Here is an 11,968-nt window from a genome sequence, read left to right on the forward strand (position 1 = left end):
TGTGAAATTCATGTAAAGTTGAGTTTGGTAATGCATTAACGCAGGTAATTAAGGTGCAATGCATAGAAACTACTTTTTTAATGAAGTGTAGCAAAGTACTTTGATGACAAGAAATTGTATGGTAATAAAAAATAGTTCTCATTAAAGAGGGTTCTAGAGGATGTTTTTGTGGTTCAGTTTTAGTTTCAGGGTTCAAAAGAGATTAGTTTAGTGATTCATTTAGTCATGCATGATGCCCTAAAAAGTTTTAATAGATTTACTTATCTCCACATAGCTCCCAACCCTCCCATGTCATTTGGAATGACCATGTTTTGGGAGCTCTGCCCTTTGGCCTTCTCATATCTCACCAAGCCTCAGAAATGTCTCAGTTAGATGATCCACCACTATTCTCCCCAAAAATGCTGAATACCACTCACTTCATGCCCACATCTCTACACCACATGTGACTCAACATAACCCTGCCACTGGGTTGCCACAACTGTACCACACGCACTGACTGTTTATTGCAGAGATAGAGATCCAATGTAATGCGAATCACAGCCAGCACGCAAAAGCCCATGTAGTGGTAAGCAACCGTGGGAAGTCTCTCAAAAGATAATGTCTGCAGTCTACACTGCATGTGTGTATGTGCACGTGTATGCGTATGTGTGTGCACGTGAGTATGTTTGCAATTGCATGTATGCATGTGTATATGTGTATGTGTACACTTGTACATATGTATATATGTGTTTGCACTTGTTTATGTGTGCGTGCATATGTATGTATGTGTGCTTGCATGTATTTGTGTATGTGTACATGTGCGCTTGTATGTATATGTGTGCTTGCATGTATATGTGTGCTTGCATGTATTTGTGTATGTGTGAGTGTGTATGTATGTATGTGTGCTTGCATGTATTTGTGTATGTATGTGTGCATGTTTGCATGTGTGCATGTGTATATGTGTATGAGTGCACTTGTACATATATATATGTGTTTGCACATGTGTATGTGTGTATGTGTGCGTGTATATGTATGTATGTGTGTTCTATCTATGTGTGTATGTGTGTGTGACTGTATGTATGTGTTCTTGCATGTATTTGTGTATGTGTGCGTGTGTATGTATGTAAGTTTGTTTGCATGTATTTGTGTATGTGTGTATGTGTGCATGTGTATGTATGTATGTTTGTTTGCATGTATTTGTGTATGTGTGTGTGAATGTATGTACAGTATGTGTGCATGTGTATGTATGTTTGTTTGCATGTATTTGTGTATGTGTGTGTGAATGTATGTACAGTATGTGTGCATGTGTATGTATGTATGTTTGTTTGCATGTATTTGTGTATGTGTGTGTGAATGTGTGTATGTGTGCATGTGTATGTATGTATGTTTTTTTTAATGTATTTGTGTATGTGTGTGTAAATGTGTGTATGTGTGCATGTGTATGTATGTATGTTTGTTTGCATGTATTTGTGTATGTGTGTATGTGTGCATGTGTATGTATGTATGTTTGTTTGCATGTATTTGTGTATGTGTGTGTAAATGTGTGTATGTGTGCATGTGTATGTATGTATGTTTGTTTGCATGTATTTGTGTATGTGTGTATGTGTGCATGTGTATGTATGTATGTTTGTTTGCATGTATTTGTGTATGTGTGTGTGAATGTATGTACAGTATGTGTGCATGTGTATGTATGTATGTTTGTTTGCATGTATTTGTGTATGTGTGTGTGAATGTGTGTATGTGTGAATGTGTATGTATGTATGTATGTATGTTTGTTTGTATGTATTTGTGTATGTGTGTGTGAATGTATGTATGTGTGCATGTGTATGTATGTATGTTTGTTTGCATGTATTTGTGTATGTGTGTGAATGTATGTACAGTATGTGTGCATGTGTATGTATGTATGTTTGCATGTATGTGTGTGTGTGTATGTGTGCATGTGTATGTATGTATGTTTGCATGTATGTGTGTGTGTGTGTGTATGTGTGTACGTATGTATGTTTGCATGTATGTGTGTGTGTGTATGTGTGCATGTGTATGTATGTATGTTTGCATGTATGTGTGTGTGTGTGTATGTGTGTACGTATGTATGTTTGCATGTATGTGTGTGTGTGTATGTGTGTACGTATGTATGTTTGCATGTATTTGTGTGTGAATGTATGTACAGTATGTGTGCATATGTGTATGTTCTTTTCCTTTCGCTGCTGTCTGCTTTTTCATGTATTTCAATTTAACCTTAAAATAAAAGATTAATTTCCAGATGAGTATTTAAATGTGTTTATGTGTGTTATGTTACTTGTGTCACTTGGTTCAGACAGATGTATGCAGTTTCTTTCATTTAAAAAAAATGACAAACCAAAAATAAAAACCTTCTCCAATCTTTTTTTCAAGTGTTGACACTTGACTATAAATAAATTGGTTTCCTGTTGCACTTGGGGCTCTTGGGCTCTATAAGTTGAACATTACTAGGCTATTCTATAGTAACCCTAATGAGCAGGTACAGTTATTTCCTGGTGTATTAGAAAGTTAAAATAATAGCTCGTATCATACTTTTCACCTGTGTAATGTTTATAAATGATAATTAGAGTGTTATTTGTGGTTGCTTATAAGTGTTTGGACATGAAAACTTTGTTAATGATAAAATTAGAAAAAAACAGCATGAATAGCAGAAAACAAAAAAAGTGCATTTACACATTTTTGCCTTTTTTTCTGACAAAATATGAATATAAAAAGCAGCATACATACCAGTATCGGGGGTATACGTCCTACTATCATCCGCGACCACTAGCAGGAAGTGCATTGACCAGTGAGCATTACTATAAAATCAGACAATAAGGATTAATAGGGAGTGCAATTTAAATTTTAAAATGTTTTTACTACAGATTTTGTTTCATGCAAAATAAATAAATATATAAATAAATAAACAAACATGTTAAGATGCTTTTTTTCCATAAACTTTTGGCATGCAGTGTCCCTTCAGGAATAAAGTTGAAATGAAGTCATCACTAGCTGAATCAGTTTATGTTTACTTTGGCTGTGTATATTTTGCTTTCAGAACAAAGTTTGAAAATATCCTTAAAAAAAAAAACTGCATTAAAGGGATATGAAACCAAACATTTTCTTTTGTGATTCAGACAGAGCATAACATTTAAAAAAAGTTTCCTATTTAATTCTATTATCAAATTTACTTTGTTCCCATGATATTCTGTGTTGAAGAAATACCTAGGCCTAGATTTAGAGTTTGGCGTTAGCCGTCAAAACCAGAGTTAGAGTTAGACTCCGGTATTTAGAGTTCAGTTACCGACACTCCAAAATCACCCAACGCTCAAATCTCTACCGACAGCTCAAACCCAGTAGTTAACATCTACCGACAAAATAAACATCCACGAATCACAAAACAAATATTACACAAAGTACACTTACACTCATACAAACACTACACTATATTTATTTTTCAGATTTAATAATTTTTCATCAAAATACAAAGGATCAAAGTTGCGAGATCTCGGGTGTTAGAAAAAAAACAACACAAATCCATTTTCCCATTGACTTACATTGACACACGGGAAAAGACCCTCATATAGCTACATCTAACTAATAAGATTATCACAAACATACACTCATCGATGCATACAAACAAAATACACCACATGACATACACAAAAAATTTATTTATTACTAAATGAACACGATTTAGTTACTTTTTCACACAAGCTCATGACGTCACTCACTTTACGAGGAAAACCAGTCTTTGAAAAAAATTTAACAAAATTTAGAGCCTCCATTGACTTCTATGGGGAAGACGTGCTCGTGCACGCGAAAGACAGATTTCCCTAACGCACGCAAATAGCGTAGACCTAAAAACTCCAAATACCAGCGCTAGAAATAGGAAAAAAAAACATGCTTTTCTGCGTTACACCCAGCTATGGTAAATAGATCAAGAAATGACTATTTCCCTATGGTGGACTTATGGATTGTACTTATTGAATATTCACAACAGCATTAAATTGTTTCATACTTTTATATTACATCAACTACAAATCAACATCACTAGTAACAAACATTTTAAACAAAAAAATAACATTTAAACGGACACAAAAATTATTTTTAAATTTCAGGATTCACAAACAGTACACAATGGGAAAAACCTCTCGTTTACCTTTATTATTTAATTTCATTTATTCAACTCATATGCTTGCAGCAACTGCATATCTACATAGGCTTAACACATGATCACAAGTATGTGGCACCGCAATGGGCACATCCTGTGCACCTACTTACGCAAATATATACCTGGGCTGGTGGGAAGAGATGATTGTGTTCAATGACAATAACTATCAGTACACACAATACATCTCCCACTGGTCCAGGTATATAGATGATATTCTCCTGGTCTGGGAAGGCCCAATAGAAATATTGAAAGAATTCTTTAAGATGCTTAATGATAATCCATTTGGTCTATACCTCACACATAATGAGAGCATCGAGAAAGTTGAATTCTTAGATTTAAATATTTCAAAGTGTGATAATAGATTGGTGACAGAAACATACAGAAAAGCTACTGCTACTAATAACATCTTGCATGCAACAAGCAATCACCATCCTTCCACCATTAAGAGCCTCCCGTATGGAGAATATTTAAGACTAAGGAGAAACTGCACAGATATTTCTTCCTTCAAGAAGTCAGCACAAGACTTGAAGGAAAGATTACTTAAAAGAGGCTACTCTAGGAGATCATTAGCCAGAGCGTACAATAAAGCACTTAATAAAAACAGACAAGAACTTTTAAAACCTAACATAAAATGTGATTCGGAATCCAATGTTATTAGATTCATATCGACATACAACACACAGAGTAATCAAGTCAATTCTATCGTCCAAAAATATTGGCACATACTACAAAGTGATGAAAGTTTAAAAAAACTGATACCAGAAAGACCATCCTTAACCTTTAGACGAGGTAGAAACCTTATGGACAATCTTACTATGAGTCACTTTGACAGAAATAGGAATAAGAAACCAATACACCAAGGGTCCACCCCGTGTGGCCACTGTAAAACATGCCAATATATGATCAAAAAAGACTGCATTATTGACAGATTTTCCAAAAAATGGAAAATTAAGACACATATCAATTGCCAGAGTGATAACGTGATTTATTGCCTTTCATGCTCATGTAATTTAATTTACACTGGCATGACTACTCGCAAATTACGAACACGAATCACAGAACATTTGTGCAATATACGCAATGCAGAAAAAGACCAACTAGATGGTAAACAGATCACCAGTGTGGCCAAACATTTTCTGTTAAAACATTCTGGAAAACCTAAGGCCTAGATTTAGAGTTCGGCGGTAGCCGTCAAAACCAGCGTTAGAGGCTCCTAACGCTGGTTTTGGCCGCCCGCTGGTATTTGGAGTCACTGATTAAAGGGTCTAACGCTCACTTTTCAGCCGCGACTTTTCCATACCGCAGATCCCCCTACGCCATTTGCGTAGCCTATCTTTTCAATGGGATCTTCCTAACGCTGGTATTTAGAGTCGTTTCTGCAGTGAGCGTTAGAGCTCTAACGACAAGATTCCAGCCGCCTGAAAATAGCAGGAGTTAAGAGCTTTCTGGCTAACGCCGGTTTATAAAGCTCTTAACTACTGTACCCTAAAGTACACTAACACCCATAAACTACCTATGTACCCCTAAACCGAGGTCCCCCACATCGCCGCCACTCGATTAAAATTTTTAACCCCTAATCTGCCGACCGCCACCTACGTTATACTTATGTACCCCTAATCTGCTGCCCCTAACCCCGCCGACCCCTATATTACATTTATTAACCCCTAATCTGCCCCCCACAACATCGCCGCCAGCTACTTAAAATAATTAACCCCTAATCTTCCGACCGCAAAGCGCCGCCACCTACGTTATCCCTATGTACCCCTAATCTGCTACCCCTAACATCGCCGACCCCTATGTTATATTTATTAACCCCTAATCTGCCCCCACAACGTCGCCGACACCTGCCTACACTTATTAACCCCTAATCTGCCGAGCGGACCTGAGCGCTACTATAATAAAGTTATTAACCCCTAATCCGCCTCACTAACCCTATCATAAATAGTATTAACCCCTAATCTGCCCTCCCTAACATCGCCGACACCTACCTTCAATTATTAACCCCTAATCTGCCGACCGGAGCTCACCGCTATTCTAATAAATGTATTAACCCCTAAAGCTAAGTCTAACCCTAACACTAACACCCCCCTAAGTTAAATATAATTTTTATCTAACGAAATAAATTAACTCTTATTAAATAAATTATTCCTATTTAAAGCTAAATACTTACCTGTAAAATAAACCCTAATATAGCTACAATATAAATTATAATTATATTATAGCTATTTTAGGATTAATATTTATTTTACAGGCAACTTTGTAATTATTTTAACCAGGTACAATAGCTATTAAATAGTTAAGAACTATTTAATAGTTACCTAGTTAAAATAATAACAAATTTACCTGTAAAATAAATCCTAACCTAAGATATAATTAAACCTAACACTACCCTATCAATAAAATAATTAAATAAACTACCTACAATTACCTACAATTAACCTAACACTACACTATCCATAAATTAATTAAACACAATTGCTACAAATAAATACAATTAAATAAACTATCTAAAGTACAAAAAATAAAAAAGAACTAAGTTACAGAAAATAATAAAATATTTACAAACATAAGAAAAATATTACAACAATTTTAAACTAATTACACCTACTCTAAGCCCCCTAATAAAATAACAAAGCCCCCCAAAATAAAAAATTCCCTACCCTATTCTAAAATACAAATATTACAAGCTCTTTTACCTTACCCGCCCTGAACAGGGCCCTTTGCGGGGCATGCCCCAAGAATTTCAGCTCGTTTGCCTGTAAAAAAAAACATACAATACCCCCCCCCCCAACATTACAACCCACCACCCACATACCCCTAATCTAACCCAAACCCCCCTTAAATAAACCTAACACTAATCCCCTGAAGATCTTCCTACCTTGTCTTCACCATACCAGGTTCACCGATCCGTCCTGGCTCCAAGATCTTCATCCAACCCAAGCAGGGGTTGGCGATCCATAATCCGGTGCTCCAAAGTCTTCCTCCTATCCGGCAAGAAGAGGACATCCGGACCGGCAAACATCTTCTCCAAGCGGCATCTTCTATCTTCTTCCATCCGATGACGACCGGCTCCATCTTGAAGACCTCCAGCGCGGATCCATCCTCTTCTTCCGACGACTAGACGACGAATGACGGTTCCTTTAAGGGACGTCATCCAAGATGGCGTCCCTCGAATTTCGATTGGCTGATAGGATTCTATCAGCCAATCGGAATTAAGGTAGGAATTTTCTGATTGGCTGATGGAATCAGCCAATCAGAATATAGTTCAATCCGATTGGCTGATCCAATCAGCCAATCAGATTGAGCTCGCATTCTATTGGCTGATCGGGAACAGCCAATCAGAATGCGAGCTCAATCTGATTGGCTGATTGGATCAGCCAATCGGATTGAACTATATTCTGATTGGCTGATTTCCATCAGCCAATCAGAAAATTCCTACCTTAATTCCGATTGGCTGATAGAATCTATCAGCAATCGGAATTCGAGGGACGCCATCTTGGATGACGTCCCTTAAAGGAACCGTCATTCGTCGTCTAGTCGTCGGAAGAAGAGGATGGATCCGCGCTGGAGGTCTTCAAGATGGAGCCGGTCGTCATCGGATGGAAGAAGATAGAAGATGCCGCTTGGAGAAGATGTTTGCCGGTCCGGATGTCCTCTTCTTGCCGGATAGGAGGAAGACTTTGGAGCACCGGATTATGGATCGCCACCCCCCGCTTGGGTTGGATGAAGATCTTGGAGCCAGGACGGATCGGGTGAACCTGGTATGGTGAAGACAAGGTAGGAAGATCTTCAGGGGATTAGTGTTAGGTTTATTTAAGGGGGGTTTGGGTTAGATTAGGGGTATGTGGGTGGTGGGTTGTAATGTTGGGGGGGGGGTATTGTATGTTTTTTTTTACAGGCAAAAGAGCTGAAATTCTTGGGGCATGCCCGCAAAGGGCCCTGTTCAGGGCTGGTAAGGTAAAAGAGCTTGTAATATTTGTATTTTAGAATAGGGTAGGGAATTTTTTATTTTGGGGGGCTTTGTTATTTTATTAGGGGGCTTAGAGTAGGTGTATTAGTTTAAAATTGTTGTAATATTTTTCTTTATGTTTGTAAATATTTTATTATTTTCTGTAACTTAGTTCTTTTTTATTTTTGTACTTTAGATAGTTTATTTAATTGTATTTATTTGTAGCAATTGTGTTTAATTAATTATTGATAGTGTAGTGTTAGGTTAATTGTAGGTAATTGTAGGTAGTTTATTTATTATTTTATTGATAGGGTAGTGTTAGGTTTAATTATATCTTAGGTTAGGATTTATTTTACAGGTAAATTTGTTATATTTTAACTAGGTAACTATTAAATAGTTCTTAACTATTTAATAGCTATTGTACCTGGTTAAAATAATTACAAAGTTGCCTGTAAAATACATAGTAATCCTAAAATAGCTATAATATAATTATAATTTATATTGTAGCTATATTAGGGTTTATTTTACAGGTAAGTATTTAGCTTTAAATAGGAATAATTTATTTAATAAGAGTTAATTTATTTCGTTAGATAAAAATTATATTTAACTTAGGGGGGTGTTAGTGTTAGGGTTAGACTTAGCTTTAGGGGTTAATAATTTATTAGAATAGCGGTGAGCTCCGGTCGGCCAGATTAGGGGTTAATAATTGAAGGTAGGTGTCGGCGATGTTAGGGAGGGCAGATTAGGGGTTAATACTATTTATGATAGGGTTAGTGAGGCGGATTAGGGGTTAATAACTTTATTATAGTAGCGCTCAGGTCCGCTCGGCAGAGTAGGGGTTAATAAGTGTAGGCAGGTGTCGGCGACGTTGTGGGGGGCAGATTAGGGGTTAATAAATATACATAGGGGTCGGCGATGTTAGGGTAGCAGATTAGGGGTACATAGGGATAACGTAGGGTGGCGGCGCTTTGCGGTCGGAAGATTAGGGGTTAAAAGTGTAATGCAGGGGTCAGCGATAGCGGGGGCGGCAGATTAGGGGTTAATAAGTGTAAGGTTAGGGGTGTTTAGGACTCGGGGTACATGTTAGAGTGTTAGGTGCAGACGTAGGAAGTGTTTCCCCATAGGAAACAATGGGGCTGCGTTAAGAGCTGAACGCTGCTTTTTTGCAGTGTTTAGGTTTTTTTTCAGCTCAAACTGCCCCATTGTTTCCTATGGGAGAATCGTGCACGAGCACGTTTTTGATGCCGGCGCGTCCGTAAGCAACTCTGGTATCGAGAGTTGCATTTGCGGTAAATATGCTCTACGCTCCTTTTTTTGGAGCCTAACGCAGCAATTTGTTTGAACTCTCGATACCAGAGTTAAATTTATGGTGCGGCCAGAAAAAAACCCGCGGAGCGTTAACAGACCCTTTTACCGCCGAACTCCAAATCTAGGCCTAAGTCTTTTAAATGCTGGGGCCTAGAAAGGGTTAAGCCAGGTATTAGAGGAGGGGATACAGAAAATGTTTTATTAAGAAAAGAAACAGGATGGATCTTAAGGTTAAATTCAGTTACTCCACATGGAATGAATGAAGCAAATAATTATTGGGTATTCCTTTAAGGTCAATAAACTTTTGGATGAATCTCTGTATGTCATATGATATCTTTATGGATCTGAATTGTTATCCCAATCTTTTACCATTATTATGCTTAACTAAAGTTTTGTAATATCCATATGCTATTCTAGGGCCACTAGACCAAGTGCTAAAGGAATAGAAATTATTAATATAGTGTGTGGAATCTCTATCTATACACTGAATAACATATGGAATTTACTTATAGCTTATCTTTTTATCTAACTTATAGATTGGGAATCATAGTCTTTGTGCTGACCATAGTACTTAAAGCCAACCACAGCTATCTGTAACCTGTAAGTTTATGAGACAGATTCAAGGTTATGAAAGTTTGCTTTAAGGGTAATAAACACTTTAGGACATACCATATTGATATGTATTTTATACTAATTATGTGGTATTGCCCGCAGTTGCCCCCGTAATATTAATTTCAATTTAATCATAACCGTTACTATCACATTTACACATAGCTTAATGTTGCGGATCGATACCAATCTACCTACAGAGATACTATTGCCCTAAATATGACGTTAGAAAGGCAATCTGCCTGTAACGACATCAGGTAATAAATATACAGCTTTTACTATTAATCCCTGTTTATGGTCTGAGACCAATAGGATTGTTTGTAATACCTGAGGGAATGAGAGAAGCACATCTATTGGTGAATCAATACAATACCCCTGCGAGAACTGTCACTGGTTAAACCTTTGATCATCAGCGGTATAAGTGAAGCCTCATGTAAGGATAACTTTGATCATTAGTAGTACAAGTGAAGTTTCATAGACTTATACAGCTTACGTATGGAGAAACTTTAGACGTGACTTAAGATAGCACAGATAATCTCCGCTCCCTCTGAAACAGATACCCACAAGGGACTCTCTCCAAATTGGCTCATGCTAAATTTAAACAATTCATAATAATAGGGTTAAATTATTAGCCAAATAATGTGGGTATTATATCGATCGTATAAGTTATAACTGGTACGCAATAACCAATGAGAAGACACACTGTATACAAGCCCTTTTGTTAAGCGTCAGTCATTGATGCGTTATGGGGCGTATCTCGCCACTCGCGTGTGATTGGTCAATTTACCGGCTGCTTAGTACTATAAGAAGGGGTGGCACTCGGGCCTTGGCTTGTCCATACCACATTGAAAAAGGCTGCTACTAACAGCCGAAACGCGTTTGTGTAAATAGTAAGCACCTCGGTGCACTTTCTTTGGTTTTAACTTCTTTAATTTTATGGTCTCTTGTCCCTGTCACCTGAAGCCGAGGGAGCAGTTATCGGCCAGGAAACAGGGGGACAAGGTGACTTTAGTTTGTAAGTTGTATAGGTACTTTTTGTATATATAAGTCCACTTTGATACACATAAACTATTTTTAGTTTTTAACTTTGATGTAATAAAAATTCAATTTTTTAATATCTTTACTATGTAGTAGGAATGAGTGCTAACATATCCCAATCTTGAGGGTTTCTTATATCCTCACTTTCTTGTGCATTTGAATTCATGGGGTCAGCACCGGATATATTATCCTTTATTCCACTAGCTTACACTATCTAGTGCCAGTTCTCTAATCTCACATTAACACATGATCAGTCATGGATGCACATACATAACTTTTAGCATTCTCTCATACATGTGCATTCAAATGATGGGGGAAAAACACATTACATTCTCTCTAGGAATCACAAAACAGAACATATGGATTTTACTGTACTTTTAACATCATGATTCCATCACAATAAACCATTAGGAATTACGTACAAGAAGAACATCATTACACCAGATTACAGATGTCACTTTATGGGAAGGAACAACAATGCCAGACCGCTATATAGAAGTCAGCATATGTGGGACACAATCACAATATATACGTACATGTACATAACACGCATTACCCATCACGCAACCACAAAGCACACATTTAGATTTTATTCAGCACACAATAACAATGTAGCACAATACAACAACACAATGAGGATTTCAGAACTACATAGGCAGGTTAATAATATCATGACGTCATTAGAAGATTCAACCATACACATTATAGATTCACGACTGTACCGTCCCTTTCTGAACTTTAACACTCAATACTACAATACAACATATACGTAAATAACAGTTTGGAACAGCATTATTAGGGAGATTTGAATGGGACAATTAAGAAATATTGTCAGATCGCAAATCACTTATATATATAATACTACAGATGACAGCCGGAAGTTATTCAGTATTAGTGCCATTTGAATGGGATGC

This window comes from Bombina bombina, chromosome 6 (assembly GCF_027579735.1).
Source record: "Bombina bombina isolate aBomBom1 chromosome 6, aBomBom1.pri, whole genome shotgun sequence".
Classification (NCBI taxonomy): domain Eukaryota; kingdom Metazoa; phylum Chordata; class Amphibia; order Anura; family Bombinatoridae; genus Bombina; species Bombina bombina.